This window comes from Pteropus alecto, unplaced genomic scaffold (genome assembly GCF_000325575.1).
Source record: "Pteropus alecto unplaced genomic scaffold, ASM32557v1 scaffold75, whole genome shotgun sequence".
In the NCBI taxonomy this organism is placed as follows: Eukaryota; Metazoa; Chordata; class Mammalia; order Chiroptera; family Pteropodidae; genus Pteropus; species Pteropus alecto.
Genome location: NW_006440638.1, coordinates 130,756 through 151,497, shown reverse-complemented (window position 1 = coordinate 151,497; position 20,742 = coordinate 130,756). Strand labels below are relative to the sequence as shown.

At 39.0% G+C, this 20,742-nt stretch overlaps 1 pseudogene; it reads right to left on the bottom strand.

The window, feature by feature from the left end:
* Positions 1-9,743: 9,743 nt before the first annotated feature.
* On the bottom strand, positions 9,744-14,192 carry LOC102878007 (annotated as a pseudogene).
* Positions 14,193-20,742: the final 6,550 nt, after the last annotated feature.

Sequence of the window (20,742 nt, the reverse complement as noted above, 5' to 3'; positions counted from 1 at the left end):
AAGCCACCATAGCTTTGAACTGTGATATTCTGCTTTTTTTTTCTATTTATTTTGTGCATCCATTAGCAAAGCATGTCCTAAGGTAATTGCTTCTTTGCTTTATGCCATTTGAGCTTATGAAAGGTTTCATGGGATGTTCTACTTTTGGATAACTGTATCTCTGGAACTGGGGGTCACAGGGAAAAGCTAGAGCAAGGAAACTGGGTGCAAGTCCCTTGAGAAGCAATCAAATCCCTAGATGCCCTTCCCCACGGCTTGGAAGAAATATGTTAGTTTGTTCTTTAGGCAAAATAAAATGAAGGGTTCTAAATGAAAGCTTCTCAACGTTGATGAAAGAAATAAAAGAAGACCTAAATAAATGGACATACTGAATTTAAGGACTGTTTTCAGACTCAACATAGTAAAGATGTCAATTTTCCCCAAACTGATCTATGTATTTAATATAAAACTAATTGAAATCCCAGAACTTTTTTTGTAGATATAGACAAACTGAGTCTAAAATTTATCTGGGGGAGCAGAGAAACTGGAAACAATTCTGAAAAAGAAGAATAAAGGTGGATGAATTACTCTACCCAATTTTAAGACTTATTATAAAGCTACTGTAATCAAAACAATGTAGTATTGCTGAAAAGATAGATACACGGATCAATGGATCAGAACTCAAAACCCAGAAATAGACCTATGCACGAATGGCAGACAAATTTTGTTGCAAGTGCAAGGGAAATTCAATGAAAAAGAGTCTTTTCAACAAATGGTGTTGGAACAATTAGTCAAGCATATGAAAAAAAAAAATGAACCTCAATCTAAACCTCAAATCTTAGGTATAAAAATTAACTAAAAATTGATCATACATTTAAATACAAAATGTAATACTATAAACGTGTAGAAGGAAACAGGAAAAAAAAAATCTTGTGACCTGAGATTGAGCAGAGTTCTTAGATGTGACAAAAACACAATCCATAAAAAGAAAAGAGTTCATAATTTAGACTTTATCAAAATTAAAAACTTTGCTCTGCAAAAGACATTGATAAGACAATGAAAAGACAAACTACACACTTGGAGAAAATATTTGCAAATATTCAACAGAGGATTAACACCCATAATATATTTTTTAAAATTCCCCAAACTCAGCAATAAAAACCAAACAACCCAATTAAGAAGTGGGCAAAATCTTGAACACACACTTCATCAAAGAGAGTATAAAATGGCAAATAAGCACATGAAGGGATGTTCAACATTATTATCCATCAGAGAAATGCAAATTAAAACCATGATGAAGTAACATCACATAGTTTCTAAAATGGCTAAAATTAAAAACAAAATACTGAAAATATAAAGTCCTGGGGAGCAGCCTGAATTCTCACACACTGATGGTGAGAATGCAAAATGACAAAGCCATTCTGGGAATTTTTTGGCAGTTTCTTATGAAGTTAAACATATACTTACCATAAGTCAGCAATCCCATTTGTGGGCATTTATCCTAAACAACCAAAAACTGATGTTAAAACAAAAATACATACACGGATGTTTTTAGCGGCTCTATTTATTATTGCCAAAAACTAAAAACAACCTAAGTGTCTTTCAATGGGTGAATAAATAGACAAACTATGGTATACCCTTGCAACAGAAGAGGACTCAGTGATAAAAAGGAATAAATTCTTGATAGATGCAACAATTTAGAAGAATCTCAAAGGCATTATGCTGAGTAAAAGAGGTAATATATATTGTTAATGATAAAACAGAAGTTAATACTATATGATGTTATATAGTATATGACCCCATTTATATGACATTCTTCAAAAGTTAACACTATAGTGATGGAGAACACAGCAGTGATTGCTGAGGGTATAGGTTGGGATTATAAAGGCCTAGTACAAAGAAGTTTTGGGGGTGATATAACTGTTCTGTATTCTAATTGTGGTGGTAAGAACACTGACCTATACATGAACTAAAATTTATAGAACTGTACACCAAAAGAAAACAGTTGATTTTGCTGTAGGCCTGCTATGTTAACTATTTTTTTTGTGCACATATGCTATAAAAAAGAACAACCAGGGAAGAGAAAGTAACAAAAGAAATTAGAGGAACAGTTCAGGAGATTCAACATCTAAGTAACAGAAATTCCAAAATGTGAGAAAAGAAGAGAAAATAGTGAGTAAAATAATTCAAGTCAATTTCTCAGAACTGAATGACATAAATTTCTGAGGTTGCAAGGGCTTGCTGAGTCCCCCAGCTCAAAGGATAAAAATATGTCTACAAGTTTCCTGTTCTGAACCAAGATTAAATAAACATACTTTTTCCTCTTTCTCCTGCTAAGTACAGATATTTAAAACACTGGACTTTACATATAAAACAAACATAAAGAGGTTCCAAAAGGTGGAAAGAAAGCGAAGGATGATGGGGCCTGAGGAACAAACAGTGGTGAGTTCTCTGGGATTTCTACTTGCTCCACATATTCTGGGCTAGTAGCCAGAGAAGAAAGCAGCCCAGAAATGCTAATGGGAGTAGGAAGGAAGAAACCCACATGAAGTCTTCTCCTCCAGTTAAATCACCGAAAACAGGGGAGCCAGCAAGCCAGAAAACTTTTAGACAAGTAGCTGCTCTACCCCAGGCAAACACCATGAAGTTCTACCTCAATTCCAGAGGCAAAGGCCAAAAATGGGGAAGCCAGAATTTCATCCTTGCCCAACTGTAACAAGGTGTCCTTCTCCATCCCCTTCACTTGGGTGGTATCAGAAAAGACCAAGTTTAGGACTTTCACCCCAGTCCAGCAGTCATGAGGCATCAGGAGAGGCTGAATTCGAAACCAAAAATTTTCACCGCCATCCAGTAGTAATGAAGCCTCGATACCACTGTAGTGTCAGTGAAGGTCATATGGGTAGCAGTAATGAGGCGTCCCTCCCTACAGGGTGTAGTTGCCAAGTGGGAAACCTGAACATCTACCTCCATCTGGCAGGAATCAGATAGCATCCCCTTTCCTCTACTGGTAGGGTGTCAGAGGAGGTCTGTTAAAACAGAAAATTTAAATAAGATCCAAAGTCTTGTAACTTAATACCCAATATGTCCAGGATGTATTTTAAAAATCACTTATCATACCAAGAACCAGAAAAATCTCAACTTGAATAAGAAATGACAACAGACGTCAAAACCAAGATGCACATCTTAGAATTATCTGACAAGAATTTTAAAGCAATTATGAACATGCTAGAAGCAAATGAAAAATAAAAAAAGAGTATCAAGCAAAGAAATAGAAGCTATAAAGAAAGAACCAAACAGAAATTTTAGAACTGAAAAATACAATCACTAAAATTTAAAAACTCAATGGATGGACTCAACAACAGAATGGAAGGGCCAGAGAAAAGAATTGTTGAGCTTGAAGATAAAACAATAGAAATTATCCAATATGAAGAATACAGAGAAAGTGAACTAAAAACAAATGAATAGAATTTCAGGGACTTGTAGGACTGTAACAAAAGAACTTACATTAATGTCATTGGAGTCCCTAAAGGAGAGAAGAAAGAGGGTGGTGCTAAAAAATATTCAAAGAAATAATGGCCAAAATTTTCCCCAATTTGGCAAAAGACATAAGCTTGTAGATTCAAAAAGATGACTGAACCCAGCAAGATAAAGCAGAGACAAAGAAAAAACTTCTGAAAAACAGAGACAAAGAAAAAAATCTTGAAAGCTGTAAGAGATAAATGCTACTTTGCCTATAGGAATAAAATTCAATTCAAATGACAGTGGATTCTCATCAAAAACCATAGAGGCCAAAGGAAAGTGTTACAACATTTTTCAAGTGATGAAAAAAAAAATCAAAAACAAACTGTCAACCCCAAATTCTAAAACAGGCGAAGCTACATTTTTGGAGTGAAAGAGAAATAAAGACATCCATCCTCAGACAGAAAAACTAAGAAAATTTGTTATGAGCAGATCTACCATAAGAGAATGACTAAAGGAAGTTCTTGAAACAGAAAGAAAATGATAAAAAAAAAAAAAAAAGAAAAAAGAAAAGAAATCTTGGAACACTAAGAAGAACAACAAAAGGAGCAAAACTATGGGTAAATACAATACAATTTCTTTCTCCTGAGTTTTCTAAATTATGTTTGACAGTTGAAGCAAAAAGTATAACATTATCTGATGTGGTTCTCAGTCCATGTAGAGGAACTATTTTAGAAAATTATATTATAAATGAAGAAGATAAAAGGATTTAAAGGAAGGTAAATTTTCTACACTTCACTCAAATGGTAAAACAGAGGACTGTACTAGGTATGCACAATTCCTAGAGTACCTACTAAAAATCTATATAAAGAGATACATTAAAAAATACTATAAAGAAGAATTCTAAGAAGTATTCAAATAACCCATACAGAGAAAAAAAAAGGAAAACAGAGAAACAAAAAAGGAAGAAAATAAATAGAAAACAAAAATTAAAATGGCAGACTTAAGCTTTAACATATCAATAATTACACTAAATGTAAATGGTTTGAATAAGCCAATTAAAAGACTTAGTGAAGGTTTGGAGAAACCTTCACCCCAGATCTCTCCCCTTGAAACAACAATAAGCTGAACATCTAAAACTCAACAAAAAACACCCAAACTGTACACCAGCACGTCTGAGCACAAGATCTGCGCATAAGAGCTACCACAGGTCAGAACCCTGGGTGTCAGATGGTGGACTGGGAGAAACAAAGAAGCTGCTCTTGCAGCCACAGGAACTCCCTGTAGGAGGAGGGGGAGAGGAGAAGGTGTAGGGAGTTCCCTGAACAGCCCTTACTAAGAACAGGACTTTATAAGCTTAAATAATAAGAGATTTGCTATAGGAAAATAGTAATGAACATTCAGCATACATAGGGACAAATTGAGACAATGACTAAAAAGGGAAGGATTCAAAGATTCAAATTCACAAAGAGAAAAAGAGATAAGGCACGCACAGAAGAAAATGCACGACTGTATATATATAACTATCCTTTATGTATTTGTAATGGTAAACACAAACCAAAGATTCAGAACTGAAGCATATAACATAAAACAAGAACAACCAGAAAATCTCACAAAAGCCAACCAAAATAAAGAAAACAGAAACACCAGGAAAAGAAATAATGGAAACACTGAGATACCAGAAAGCAAAAGATGAAATGGCTATAAGAAGACCTCATATTTCAATAATCACCCTAAATGTAAATGGACTGAACTCACCAATAGAAAGGCAGAGTTGCAGAATGAATCAACAAACAAAACACAATCATATGCTGCCTCCAGGAGACACATCTCAGCTCCAAAAACAAATATAGACTCAAAGTAAAAGGGTGGAAACTGATATTTCATCAAATGGCATTCAGAGAAATGCGGGAGTAGTGGTACTAATATTTGATGAAATAGACTTCAAAATAAAAAAGGTAAAGAAAGATAATGAAGGACACTTCATAATGATAAAGGGAATCATGCACCAAGAAGACATAACACTTATTAATAAATATGCTCCCAATCAGGGAGCCCTGAAATATGTAAAGAAAATCTAAATAGACTGGAAAATCTAAATAGACTGATCAGCAGTATGGAAATTGAAACCAAAAACCTACCAAAAGGTAGAAGTCCAGGACTTCTACTAACAGAACTAAAGGGAGAAACAGACTAAAACACTATCGTAGTAGGAGATCTAAATACCTCACTGTTGGATATGGACAGATCATCCAAACAGAAAATCAATAAGGAAATAACATCCTTAAATGACACATAGACCAACTGGACATAAGTGAAATTTACAGAGCCTTCTACCTCCAAACAGCTGCTTATACATTCTTCTCTAGTGTACATGGAACATTCTCAAGGACTGAGCACATACGGGGACACAGAGATAACTTCAACAAATATAAGAGAGTTGAAATCATACGAACCATATTCTCTGATTATAGTGCTTTGAAACTAGAGATCAACTGCAAAAAGAAATCAGGAAGAACCACAAATACATAAAGATTAAACAACATATTTCTAAAGAATAACTGGGTCAGAGAAGAAATAAAAAGAGAGATCAAGAAATACATAGAAACGAATGATAATGATAGTACAACATATCCAAACTTTTGGGACACAGCAAAAGAGGTCATAAGAAGAAAGTTCATGTAATTACAGGCCTACCTCCAAAAACAAGAACAAGCCAAAATAAACAACATAATGCTTCATCTTAAAAAACTAGAAAAGGAAGAACAAATGAAGCCTAAAGTCAACGGAAGGAAAGAAAGAATCAAAATTAAAGTAGAAATAAATGAAATTGAAAACAACAACAACAAAAAACAATAGAAAAAATAAATGCAACGAAGAGCTGGTTCTTTGAGAAGATTAATAAAATTGACAAACCTCTGGCTAGACTCACTAAAGAAAAAAGAAAAGGACACAAACAAACATAATCAGGGATGAAAGGGGAAATTACGGCAGACATTGTCGAAATACAAAAGATAATACAAGAATACTATGAAAAAGTATATAACACCAAATTTAATAACCTAGAATAAATGGACCAGTACTTAGAAAAATACAATCTTCCTAGACTAATCAAGAACTGAAAAATCTAAATAGACCAATCAACAGTTCGGAAATTGAAACAATCATCAAAACCTACCAAAAAGTAAAAGTCCAGGACCAGATGGCTTCATCAGTGAATTCTACCAAACAAGATTTCATACCTATTGTCCTCAACCTCTTCTAAAAAATCGAAGAGGAGGCAATACTTTCCAATGCATTTTATGAGGCCAATATTACCCTAATACCAAAATCTGGTAAAGATAACACGAAGAAAGAAAACTACAGACCAATATCTCTCATGAACACAAATGCAAAAATCCTAAATAAGATACTAGCGAACCGAATAAAGCAATATATTACAAAGATTATATACCGCGATCAGGTGGGCTTCATCCCAGGGGCACAAAGATGGTTCAACATATGCAAATCATTTAATGCGATACACCACATAAACAAATGAAAAATTAAGAATCATATGATTATATCAATAGATGCAGAAAAAGCATTTGACAAGATACAGCATCCATTTATGATCAAAACAATTCACAAAATCGGCATAGATGGAAAGTATCTTAACGTAATAAAGGCCATCTGTGACAAACCCTCAGCCAACATTATACTTAATGGTGAAAAACTAAAAACCTTTCCTCTAAGATCAGGAACAAGGCAAGGCTGTCTATTATCGCCACTGTTATTGAATACAACTTTGGAGGTCCTAGTGAGTGCAATAGGGTAAGAGAAAGGTATAAAAGGCATCCAAATAGGAAAAGAAGAAGTCAAATTGTCACTATTTGCGGATGATGTGATTCTCTATATAGAAAACCATAAAGACTCCACAAGAACACTACTAGAAACAATAAGCAAATACAGTAAAGTTTCTGGATACAATCAATGTTCAAAAATCCATAGCGTTCCTATACTCTAATAATGAAGTATCAGAAAAAGAAGTGGAAAAAATAATTCCTTTTACAATTGCACCAAAAAGAATAAAACACCTAGGAATAAATCTAACGAAACATGTGAAGGACCTATATGATGAAAACTATAAGACTCTATTAAAAGAAATCGAAGAAGATACAAAGAAATGGAAAGATAATCCATGTTCTTGGATTGGAAGAATCAACAGAGTTAAAATGACCTTATTACCTAAAGCATTATACAGATTTAATGCAATCCCCATCAAAATCCCATCAGCATTTTTTTAAAGAAATAGAACAAAAAATCATCAGATTTGTATGGAAGCACAAAAGACCCCAAATTGCCAAAGCCATCCTGAGAACAAAAAACGAGGCTGGAGGCATCACTCTGCCCGACTTCAAATTATACTATAAAACGATAGTAATCAAAATGGCATGGTATTGGCAGCAAAACGGACACACAGACCAGAGGAACAGAATTGAGAGTCCAGACGTAAACTCATATTTATATGGAAAAATAATTTTGACACAAAAGCCAAAAACATACATTGGAGAAAGGAAAGCCTCTTCAACAAATAGTGCTGGGAAAATTGGAAAGTCATCTGCAAAAGAATGAAACTAGACTGCTGTCTATCATCACACACCAAAATTAACTCAAAATAGATTAAGGACCTGAATATAAGACCCGAAACAATAAAATGCATAGAAGAAAACATAGGAATGAAACTCAAGGACCTTGGGCTTAAAGGGGATTTTATGAATTTGACCTCAAAGGCAAGGGAAGTAAAAGCAAAAATAAATGAATGGCACTACATCAAACTACAAAGCTTCTGCTCAGTAAAAGAAACTGTCAACAAGGAAAAGAGACAACCATCAGAATGGGAAAATATATTTGCAAGCAATACCTCCCATAAGGGTCTGAAATGCAAAATATACAAAGGACTCATAGAACTCAAAACAACAAAAAAACAAATGATCCAATCAGGAAATGGGCAGAGGACCTGAACAGACACTTCTCCCTAGAGGACATACAAATGGCCAACGGATATATGAAAAGATGCTCAACATCGCTAAGTATTAGGGAAATGCAAATCAAAACCACAATGAGATACCATCTCACTCCTGTTAGAATGGCTATAATCCACAGGACAAGTAATAAGAAATGTTGGAGAGGATGTGGAGAAAAAGGCACCCTCATACACTGCTGGCGGGACTGCAAATCGGTACAGCCACTATGGGAAACAGTATGGAGGTTCCTCAAAAAACTAAGAATTGACCTACCATATAATCCAGCAATCCCTCTACTGAGTATTTACCCCGAAAGACAGTAGAGTCACGGATGCTGCTAAACATCCTAACAGTGCACAGGGCAGTCCCACAACAAGAAATGATCTGACCCAAAATGCCAATAGTGCTGAGGATAAGAAATCCTGAATATAAATGAAAGATTAAAAATCAGAAACCCTAAGCACCCAACGTCAGAAAGACTCCTTTGAGAAGTCAGGCTGGAAACCTGGAGAAGCCAGAGATTTTCCAGTCACAAAAAACTGGGTTCTGATTCTGGCACTGTCATGCACTTCACTGTCTCACTATGCTTACTATAAAATGAGAATAATTGTACTTGTCTGGAAGGTGCTGACAACAGCAATAATAGTACCATTCTTCATTGATTTTCAGATGCACATCACTCTTATTTTTTAACATGTCTAAAAATGGGGATGCATCTTTACAATTAATGCCATGGCATAGTTTAATTGCCTGAGTTTTATTATTGTTTTCAAATTCTCTATAGATAATGCACATTCTCCTTCTTGCTTGTGCCTGGGGGATCACTCCCACTGCCCTGCCTCCAGGCATCTGACCAGAAAAAGGAGATACATGCCCAAGGTCACCACCTAATTCAAGATGAAGACAAAGTTGAATTCAGTTATCTGACTGCAAAGCCTGGGTCTTTCTTCTCCCAGCATTCTCCTTCAAGGGCAGTTCAAAAGGTAACTTCCTGGAGTTGATATAATATTGACACAAGTAAGACTCTAGAGGGTCTCTGTAAAAATGTTAACACGGTGTCATGGTGGTGGGATTTTAAAAAATGTTTTCTGGGGTCGGGTGCCAATGTTGGCACCGGCCAGGGACAGGAGGTCCCGAAAAGTGGCGGAAGTGGAGGTGGTAGCTAATGTGCATGCACATAGACATGGAGTGGTACTTCCTAAAACCTGAGTGCATCCTGGAGGGATGACTTACTACTGATACAGAAACCAATGTGTGCACCAGGAAAATTAGATGAAGGAAATGAAGGGATGCTGGCTTTTATCTTGTTACTGGTGAGAAGCCACAGGCCTCTAGAAACATTTCAAATGAAACACAAATATCTGACTTACCAAAAGATCCTACATTTTCTGAATACCCAGCAATCTTTAATCAATAATACCTGACTTTTCTTGAAACTTTGTCCTTAGTGTACCAGAGCCCCAAGTTTATTTTGTGAAAATTGTTTTCTTTAGTAATTCCTTTGTCACGTTGATGTTAAAAATTTGGGTCCATGACATCCAGACTTTGTCCTTTTCATTTCATGGCCTCACAGTCTGTGTAAAAAAATACCAAGAGATTTTCAGTGTGGAAAGCCAAGAGGCTCAGCAGTCTAGGAGTACCCACCACTGCCGCCCGTGCCCTACTGGCAGTGAAGCTAGGCCCTGCTCTCCACCTGTCTGACTTCTGTTTTTGACTCTCTCTTGGGTTCCAACTCACATTGGACTAGGCCCTGTCACGCTTCTGGGTTCTTGGGAAAAAAATAAGTCAAAGCAATTACCTACAAATGGTGTCCTTTCTAGTGATTCCAATCCCTGGCCAAGCTGGGCCACAGGTGGGCAGGCAGGTGTAATCATATGCACACACACAAAGGAAGAACTTGCAAGAGCTACAAAACTTTTGAAGCACCAAAGCGATTGTTACGTAAAAATATCTAAATAGAAAATCATGTAATTGTTATCATTAGGTCAGTGCAGATTTTCTTTTAGTAGGTCTAGGGTGGCGCACAAGATCCTACATTACTAGCAAGTTCCAGGAAAAGCAAGCACACTTTGTATAGTGAGTATTAGGCTATATGCTAAGGCTACACACACAAAAAAAGCGTTTACTCCTGAATCCAGGAAGACTTTGACCACTGCTGGAAACACTACCGTGTCAACTTTTTTAGGCTCTCTGTCATCTGGCAGAAGGAAATACTCAATGTGGTAGAAACTGGGAAGCTTTGCAACAGGTTTCTCCATTGGGGGTATTTCCTACATTTTTCAATCAAACTTATATATTTTCCTTTATGACCTAGAAGATATAGATTTAATGAGTCTTGTTTTCACCTCTCATGGGAAAGCAGATCTGTTTCCACGGTTCTCTGGAAACAAGAAAGAGCCCCATGTTATGAAAGGCTGCAAACTGCCACACTGCTTGCCTGGCTTGAAGGACAAGATGCAGGTCAAGCCCTCCTAGTGAGCACAGTAGCAGGCTACTCTGGATGAGGACTAGGCACCAGGGTGCAAAATTTAAATGCGTGACTCTGACAGTGAGTGTCTCCTTATATTTTTTCACTTTAGGCGCTTCACCTGCCTCTAGCTAGTCTCAGCAGTAAGAAGCAGGTAAAAAAGAAAAATCATAGCACAGCGTGATTTATGCAATACCAGCAGCATAAATAAGGTTCTGAAGAACAACAGAGGAAGCAGGGGTAATCTCTTCCTGGGAGTGGTATGGGAAACTCCCAAAGGGACCTCAGCAGAGTCTTGTAGAAGCAAAGCTGGCAGACATTTCAGGCAGAGGGCAGAGCCCAGCAAAACCTCATGAGTGAAGCTGAACGAAGTAGGGTAGATGGGGTGAAAGAATGCAGAAAATAAAGCTGGGCATCAGCCAGAACCCAGGGCCTCCACTGCCTGCTCTTGACATTAAACTGAACTCTCCAGTCTAGGGCTTTGCACACCATAAGAAGATGCTTCAGGAGCTCCATAAATATTGAATCCAAATTTTATTCTATGAAAATGTAACTACTATATATAAAGCTGTAGTTTTCAAATTTTCAACTTTTTAACACCCAGCAGATTGCTTCTGTATTAATTCTGTGCCACCTGAAGAGTTAGCTTTTGTGCAGAGCTTGGAATATAGCTTCTCTAGCCAGTCCTTGGGAGACATTAGAATTTCTTGTGAAGTTGCAACTGATCAGAAATCTTGCTGCATTTTATAGGTCTGTGTTCTGATTCAATCCAAGGTGAACTAGCAAGTGGACATATGGACCCTCTTATTTCCTGTCAACAGGAGGGAAAATTGCTACAACCCGGTTGGTGGGCAATTTGACAGTATCTATAAGAAAATGTAAATGCATACAGTAAGTCCTCACTTAATGTCGTTGATAGGTCCTGGACTTTAAATGAACAACATATAACGAAACCAATTTTACCACAGGGTAATTGCTAGAAACAAGATTTAAGTCCCTATGGTATTTCATCAATGTTATAATGAAATGACTTAATGAAAACATTATTCAAGGACCTGCTGTACCTTAAACCTAGCAATTCCACGTTTTGAAATTCAGGCTACAGAAGTACCCCCACCCCCAACACACACCCAGAAATGTGCATACAAAGAGGGCTATTGCAGAATTGTAACAGAAAAAATTTGGAAACAACTTAAATGTCCTCCAGTAAGGACAGGGAAAAGTTAGGGAGTATTCTAAAAGCTTTGCTTCTTGGCAAATTGATGTTCTCCTGTTTCTCCAGGCACATAACAGCACACCATAAGAAGCACGAAATCTCTCTCCCGGAAATCTCTCTCCCCTGGCTTCAGTGAATGTAGCAACAGTGTTCCTCAAGCATAGAGATTCTATTGTTATAAAATTTCTCTCAATTGTAATTTGAAGTTGCCTTATGTTATGGAAATATCTTGCTAAGTAAAACTACAAAGCAGAACAATTTCTAGTGGAAATCTCCCATTTTAAAATTCTGATCAATCAGTACTGATTATAAATAGCTACTCATTTTCCCTTGGAATCTCAAATCTGTTTACATGCCACTGAACTCTCCTCCAAGATTTGGTATCAGTGATTTACTGGGCAGAGCAGTATGCAACAAGCCATTGATGCAATGGCCCGCTAGAGGGTGCATTCACACTTTCTCTCTCTCTCATTCTCTCTCTCTCTCTCCTCTCTCTCTCTCTCTCTCTCTCTCTCTCTCTCTCTCTCTCTCTCTCTCTCTCTCTCGATAAATTAGAAACAGACAATAGAATACTATATAGGTGTTTCAAACAAAACAGCAAAGTAAAAACAAATATGCGTATTTCCTCTCAAACATCTAAGACATCGTCATTTTTTTTTTTTCCAGTTCCCATTTACTTTTGGCTCTTGGGGCAATGGCATTTTTTCAGCATGGAAAAAGCAAGTTCAGCACAAAACAGAAATTTGAAGTGTAGGATAGGATAAAACCAAGGGTAGGAGGTAAAAGTAATAGCAAAAGAGATGAGATGTTGCCAAAAGATGGTGTCCTGTACCCTCTCCTCTGGGGAATGACTCAGACATTTCAGTGGCAGTACATATTTTTCCGTACACATACAGTGAGACCAATATTCTTTTGGGGCGGGGAGGTGAGAAAAGGTGGGAATGGGGAGGGCCTTTCTGGAGGTTTAGGGACAAAAAGTTCAATTAACCAAGAAGATAGATCAGTTCTAAATATGGTATACATCTAACCAAATAGCCTCCAAAATATCTGAAGCAACAGTTGACAGCTACATGGGCAGGATGGTTTAAGTAGACATACAAAAAAAGTAGAGTACTTTTCTCTGCCCCTAATCTTGGAGTTCAACTATGTGACTTGCTTTGGTCAATAAAATGTTTGTAGGTGGGAGGTGCCCAAAGACTTGAAGAGTGCTTGGGTGACTGGGCTTGCCCTCTGCTGTATTTCTGCCTTTCCATAATATGAATGTGTTTGGGTTAACCATATGAGGAAGATGAGAGACACATGAAGCAAAGCAGAGCCACTGCAAGGAGCCCAGGCTAGATCAGCTAATGTGCTCATCCAGGAGAACAAGGGATTCCTATTTGAAACCACTGAATTGGGGAGCTTGATTGGGTTTGTTACACAGTATTGTTTCAGAAATAGCTAATTGAGATATCTTTAGACTCAGAGATTCAATACATCTGAAAATCTGTATTTTCAATAAGGAATTAGGTGATGTATATAACCAGTCTTTGGGAACTAAGGCCTTAATCTCTCTGTCATTTCTTCACCTGCACAAAGCAGAAATGACATCACCTACTTAGGGTTATTGAGAGGACTAAATATGTGAAGAGCACACAGTTTGCCTGTTTCAAAGTGGATCCCTAAAATTGCAGTTTCTTTCCTGACCTCTGCTCCTGGAATCCACCTACTGTGGGGAGCTGGTAGAGGGAGCATATGTGCCCTAAACTCCTGTAGCCCATCACTTTTTTGCAGAGGGTCTTGGAATTCTGCTCTGGCACTTATCAATATTCACTGCGAAGGCCAGTGAGATGATGAATTTACAGGGGACAACCTGAAACACGTCAGCGTTGAAAGTGCTGGCAGGCCTCTCTAATGACTCGATGCTGCTGCACTGGTCAGAATCTGATTCCTGGGCCTGGGCCCTGACCTTCAGGTACTCCTCCTCATCATACTCGTTCATGGACTGGTAAAAGCTGTCCATGGAGGGCATGAGCCCCATACTCACCCTGTCCTCATCCTCCCACTCCCAGTTAAGCAGTGACATGCTGAAGAATGTCCTACACACACAGCCCTCCTGGCTGGAAGAAAATAAAAGTCACTTTTGTCACCACCCTCTGCTCTCAGGAGATAAGCCCTTCCTCTTTCAGGACCACCCACCATTCTCCTCCCTCCCTTCCCTTGTCCTGTTCTGGGTTGAATGGCCAAGGCCTGGGACACTGCCTGACACACAGTAGGGACTCAATAAAGGTAGAGAATGAATGGATGAACCACTGAGAATGGGGGCTGGCAGTAATCATGATATTGAATAACCTCACTTTCTCTGACTTGAGTCTCTTCTCTCCTCCAGCCCCAGCTGCTCCTCCTTTCATGAATCAGAAGCCAATCATCTGCCACTTCTGGAATATCTACCTCAGGTGAGTGTAGTTCCGCCCCCCGGAACCACAAGGGTTGGGAGGAGAATTCCCTGTGCTTCCACTCAGGGAGGCCTTAGGGAGAGCTGCACCAAAACAAAATGTTTGTTTGCCATTTGGGGACAGGCAAACCACGTGCAGGGGACAGCATGTACAAATTCTGAGGGAGAGGAAAGGGGCAGTCGAAGGCTGAGGGAACTGAGAAGCCTGAGTGATGGGCTTTGGGGGCTGGAGGCAGGTGGGACACACGGTCACTTCGAGGCACCAACAGTATCTGCGAGCGGATGCACTAGGCAGCAGCCGGGGCTCGGACCGCAGCGCGTTAGTCAGCTCTCACATCCCCTGCACAGCCGCCTGGGCTTGGAGGCTCCCAAGGACACGGTCTGTCCACTGGGACAAAAAGGGCCAGTGAGGTCCGGCAGTGCAACTGTGTTTGACAGTTGCTAGGAGATGGGCATGGATAAGACCCCCAGGCCTGGGCTCCCCTGGGGGCAAGACTTTCTGTCTCAGACCTGCTGTACAGACAAGGTCTGGCGAGTTAAGTAGATGTATCCAAATTTAGAAATGAGTGCATTCATTCATTCATTCATTCGTTCATTCATCTGCCCACTCATTCAATCTGTAAGGAATTCCTGCCCTGATTGTGAGCACCTATAACACCCCTAACCCTTACTTATAGTATGAGATAAAGGCAAAGGAAGTAATGGGCTCTGTAAACTCAGATCTCCCACCCATCCCAAATCTCTCCCATATAGAGTTTCTGCTTTTGTCACTGAAGTCCTTAAAATACCGTGAAAATTCTATTAGTGATTGTGAGCTCCAACTCAGATGAGTAAACCGAGGCTTAGAGAGGTACAGCGATCCACGTGAGGTCACACGGCAAGTGTGTGGCAGCACTGGATTGAAATCTAGACTATCTGATCCAAAGCCAGGGCTCTGCTATAAAATACCCACTACGCCCACCTCCATCTAGGGGCTGAGAGAGCCCTAGCTGCTTCTCCCATTGTAGAAGGCCACAAAACACCAAAGGGGATGCGTGGAGGGACACATGGCAGAAGTGACTGGCACGAGGGGTAAGAGGAAGCCTTCATGAAAGAGGAGACAAAAGTCAAAACTTGGGGTTTGCCAGGCAGTGAAAGCAAGACAGATGGAACAGAGGGGTGAAAGCACATGGCAAATTTAGGCAAGAGTGGTGGGCAGGGCCTCTGGTACATAGCGAGGAGGGCAGGCAGGGCGCTAAGACTGTGGGCATTAGGTTTTCTGGTCAGAGAGAGTAGCACCACTCAGCAGTAGTTCGTTCCACAGAATGGGAGCTGAGGTTCCACACACACTTGTTTGTTGAAACTGAAGCTTTGAGCTGAGATATGATCTACCCATGTTCAAAGAGCAAAACTGTGGCAGAGTTCTCTCTAGCTGGAACCCAGGTCTCCTGCCTCCCAGTGCCCATCTCCCTAGACCATCACCATGAGCTGGAAGCAACCTCTTTCAGAATACTGCCCACTCACTGGGGCCCTGCAATATCTCTTAGGTTTAATCAATCTATTAAAAAAAACCTGGGCCTCAAACTCTTACCACTAAATGTTATACCACTCTGTCATACCATACCGCAAGCAACCTGAAGTCTACCATCTATAAACCAAGAAGTGTTAAAGAGATGCACAGAGGGTTGGAGGAAAAAAAGGCTACTAGAATACAGCAGCTTCCAAAAGGCCCCATTAACAAGGGCAGGCCAATGATACCTTGCAAAGACAGCAGGACTCATTCGCCTCAGGTCCTACCTGCTGGCCTTAGGCTGGTTTCCCTCCAAAGGGTCCTCAATCACATTATCACCCAGGACAGCAGCCAGTCACTCCCAGCATCTCCTATGGGGATAGCCCTGAGCTCAGGATTGAGAGGCGATAGGTCTTGGACAAACAGCCAATGCTAAGTCCTGGATGTGCTTCAGAACCACCGAGGAACATGTCAAAACTTCTATTCTGAGGCTTCGCTCCAGACTTGTTTAATTGAATATCCAGGGGTGGGGCTTATGAACTGATAACAGATTATATTTTCCAAAGACTGCCACCTCAATAGAGTCCCTCCCACATGTTCTTCTTACAGTGTGATGTCAACACTCCATCCATCTGTTGGTGAATCTAGTCTTCTCCCCTTGAACCCAGACAGATTTTGTGACCATCTCAGCCAATAGAGTATGGTGGAAGTGACACTATGTGACTTCAGAGACCAAGACATACAATTACTATATATGGTAAGTCCTCACTTAATATCATCAATAGGTTTTGTGACTTAAAGTAAAATGATGTAAAACAAAAACAATATTATCATTGGCTAATTAATATAAACAAGAGTTAAGTCCTACAGCATCTCATCAATGTTATAACAAAATGATGTTGAACAAATGATGTTGACATTATTTGTAAGTCTTTTGTACTTCTGCCTTGTTCTCTTGGGGCCCTCATCCAAAAATATCCAGCCACCATGTTGTGAGGAAGCACAATCAGACACATGGAAAGGTCACAACCCCAGCTGGGTTCCCAGCTGAATGCCAGCCTCAACTACCAGATATGCAAGACTGCCAGACTTCAAATGGTTACAGCTCCCAGCCTTTAAGCCACTCAGGCTGACACTGTTTGTTTAGTACAGCTGTCTTCACCAATCCCTCCCCAAATTGCAGATTTATGACCAAAGTAAATTATTGTTGTTTTAAGCAATAAGTTTGAGGATGATTTGTTGCACAATAATAAATAACTTGAATAAAACTCATATTTTAAAAAGTTACCTCCACCAAGATTTTATTGTACAGCTACGATTTGGAATCACTGCCCTGAGAGAGGTGGTGTCCAGGTCAAGACTCAGGGAATCATGAGATGGAATGAAGGCAAAGATATACCACCTGATACTCAGGTGTAAGATCTCAATAACCTCATATTAGCAAAGATTGCTTCAAGGCTAGCAAAGTCAAAGCAAAGGGGCATTTTTTTCAGTTGTCTGTTGCTGCATAACAAGCCACCCCCAAAATCAGGGGCATAAAATAGCCACTTGTTACTTCTCACAGTTCTATAGATGAGCTGGATCATTCTTCGCTGGTGTTGCCTGGGCTCACTCACTGGGCTGTACTCTCTGCAAGGTCAACAGGGCTGGAAGGTCTAAGATGGCATCACTCAAATGTCTTGCAGTTGGTGTCCTTTACCTTCCACGTTGCCCCTGATCGTTCCTAAGGCTAGACTGGCTTCCTCATATGGCATTCTGAGGGCAGGGTTCTCAGAGAGCAAAGGTGAAAGCTACAAGGCCTCTTGAGAGCTAGGCTTGTAATTGGCATAGTGTTACTTCACCATATTCAATTGGCCAAAGCATGTCACCAAGACAAGCCCAGATTCAAATAGATGAAGAATAGACTCTACTTCTGGATAAGAGGAAGGGCAAAGTCACATTGCAAAGGAGCACCTCATGTATGGTAGCAATTTGATAGCAGTCTATCACCGCTTCCTTCTCCTCCCAGGGTAGGGTGGCCCCAAAGCTTCCATGGACACCCAGAGGGCTTTCTGAAATTATCTTAAGACTCTGGCAGTTAGAAGCATATTAAGGAACAGCTACACCCATCTACTTCTTGCCACCTCTATCCTAGCCAAAGTGCCCCGTCTTTTGAATAGCTTTATTGAGATATATTTTATATCATAAAATTCACCCATTTTAAGTATAGAATTCAATGATTTTTAGTAATTTTACTAAGTGGTGAAATCATCACCATAAATAAGTTTTAGAACATTTTTATTACCCTAATAAGATCCTTTATGCACATTTACAATTAATCTCTGTTCCCACTCCCAGCCTCAGGCAACCACTAATCTACTTCCTATCTCTAAAAATTTGCCTTTTCCGGACATTTCATACAATATGTGGTCTGGCTTTTAGACTGGCTCCTTTCACTTATCATAATGTTTTTGAGGTTCATTTACATTGTAGCACTTATCAATGTCATTTTTAAAATTCCATTGTATAATATACCACATTTTGTCCATCCATTCATTAGTTAATGGACATCGAGGCTGAACATTTAGGCATTTATGAAAAATGCTGCTATGAACATTCATATGAAAATTTCTGTGTAGACATGTTTTCATTTCTCTTGGGTAGATGTTTAGAAATGGAATAGCTGGGTCATGTGGTAGTTTCATGTTCATTTTTTTGAGAAACTGTTTTTCAAAAGTGACTGTACCATTTCATATTCCCAGCAGCAAAATGTGAGGGTTCCTGTTTCTTCGCATCCTCAAAAACATTTATTGTCTGTCTTATTTGTTATAGCCATTCTCAGAAGTGTAAAATAGTACCTCCTTGTGGTTCTATTTTGTATTTCCTGAATGACTAATGATATTGAGATCTTTTCCTGTGTTTTTTGGTCACCTATATATTTTCTTTGGTGAAATGTCAGTTCCTATCATTTGCCCACTTTTTGATTGGGTTGTCTTATTATTTAGTGGTAGGGTTCTTTGTAAGTTCTGAATATAAGTTCTTTATCAAGTAAACGTTTTATAAATATTTTCTTCCAGTTCCCAGCTTGTCCTTTCATTTTCTTAATGGTGTTATTGACAAAAATTCCCAAAGAGATACAGAAAAAGGAGAAATTTTATTCAGATGAACAGTTTGCAAAGTGGGGAGACACAGCCTTCAATGGAAACCAAAAGTGTGCTTCATGGAGACAAAGGGAAGGCTGAACAAATTTTTGCTAATTGGGTTTTTATTGTTCCATTTGTTTCATCAATCCATAGGACCGTGGAAGATAAGCACAGTGAAAATGTTGATAGATAGCCAAATTTTGTAGATATTTTGAACAATTTGTTCTGAGAAATGAGTTCCTGGATCACTATGAAGTTCTTGAGGGACTTCCAAGTTGAGATAATCTTTACTAGTTGGGCCTTAGCTCCTGCCATAACAATGTGGTCTGGCAACATGGGAAAGCCTCAACGTAATGTAAAAATATGCAAACCATAACCAGTACATATTTGTAACCTTGTGAAATAGTTACTTTGAAAGGGCCTGCTGGTAATGATGAGTGGCCCATGGAGGCATTGTCCATGTCCCTGAGTCTCTGTTTGTCCTGTTCATTTCTTGCTTTTAGGTTTATATCCCATATATAAATGATATCATGCGATTTTCAACTTTATCTGTCTGACTTATTTCACTTAGCGTGATTATCTTGAGGTCCATCCAGGTTGTTGCAAATGGAAGTATTTCATCTCTTCTTATGGCTGAGTAATATTCCACTGTATATATGTACCACCGCTTCTTTGCCCATTCATCTATTGTAGGACACTTCGGTTGCTTCCATGTCCTGGCCACTATGAATAGTGCTGCTGTGAACATCGGTGTGCAAATATCTTTTCGGATGTGGGTTTTCAAGTCTTTGGGGGTAAATACCCAGTAGAGGGATTGCTGGATCATATGGTAGATCAATTCTTAGTTTTTTGAGGAACCTCCATACCGCTTTCCATAGTGGCTGTACCAATTTGCAGTCCCACCAGCAGTGGATGAGGGTGCCTTTTTCTCCACATCCTCTCTAACATTTGTTATTACTTTTCCTGTTGATTATAGCCATTCTAACAGGAGTGAGATGGTATCTCATTGTGGTTTTGATTTGCATTTCCCTAATAGCTAGTGATGTTGAGCATCTTTTCATATATTTGATGGCCATTTGTATGTCCTCTAGGGAGAAGTGTCTGTTCAGATCCTCTGCCCATTTTTTTATTGGATGATTTTTTGTTGTTGTTGTTATTGAGTCATATGAGTTCTTTGTATATTTTGGATATTAGGCCCTTATCAAAAGTGTTGCTCGTAAATATATTTTCCCATTTGGATGGTTGGCTCTTTATCTTGTTGATGGTTTCTTTTTCTGAGGAGAAGGTTTTAGTTTGATGTAGTTCCATTCATTTATTTTTGCTTTTACTTTCCTTGCTTTTGAGGTCAAATTCATAAAATTCTCTTTAAGTCCAAGGTCCTTGAGTTTAGTTCCTATATTTTCTTCTATTCATTTTATTGTTTTAGATCTTATATTCAGGTCCTTAATCCATTTTGAGTTAATTTTGGTGTGTGGTGATAGATAACAGTCTAGATTCATTCTTTTGCAGGTGGCCTTCCAATTTTCCCAGCACCATTTACTGAAGAGGCTTTCCTTTCTCCACTGCAGAT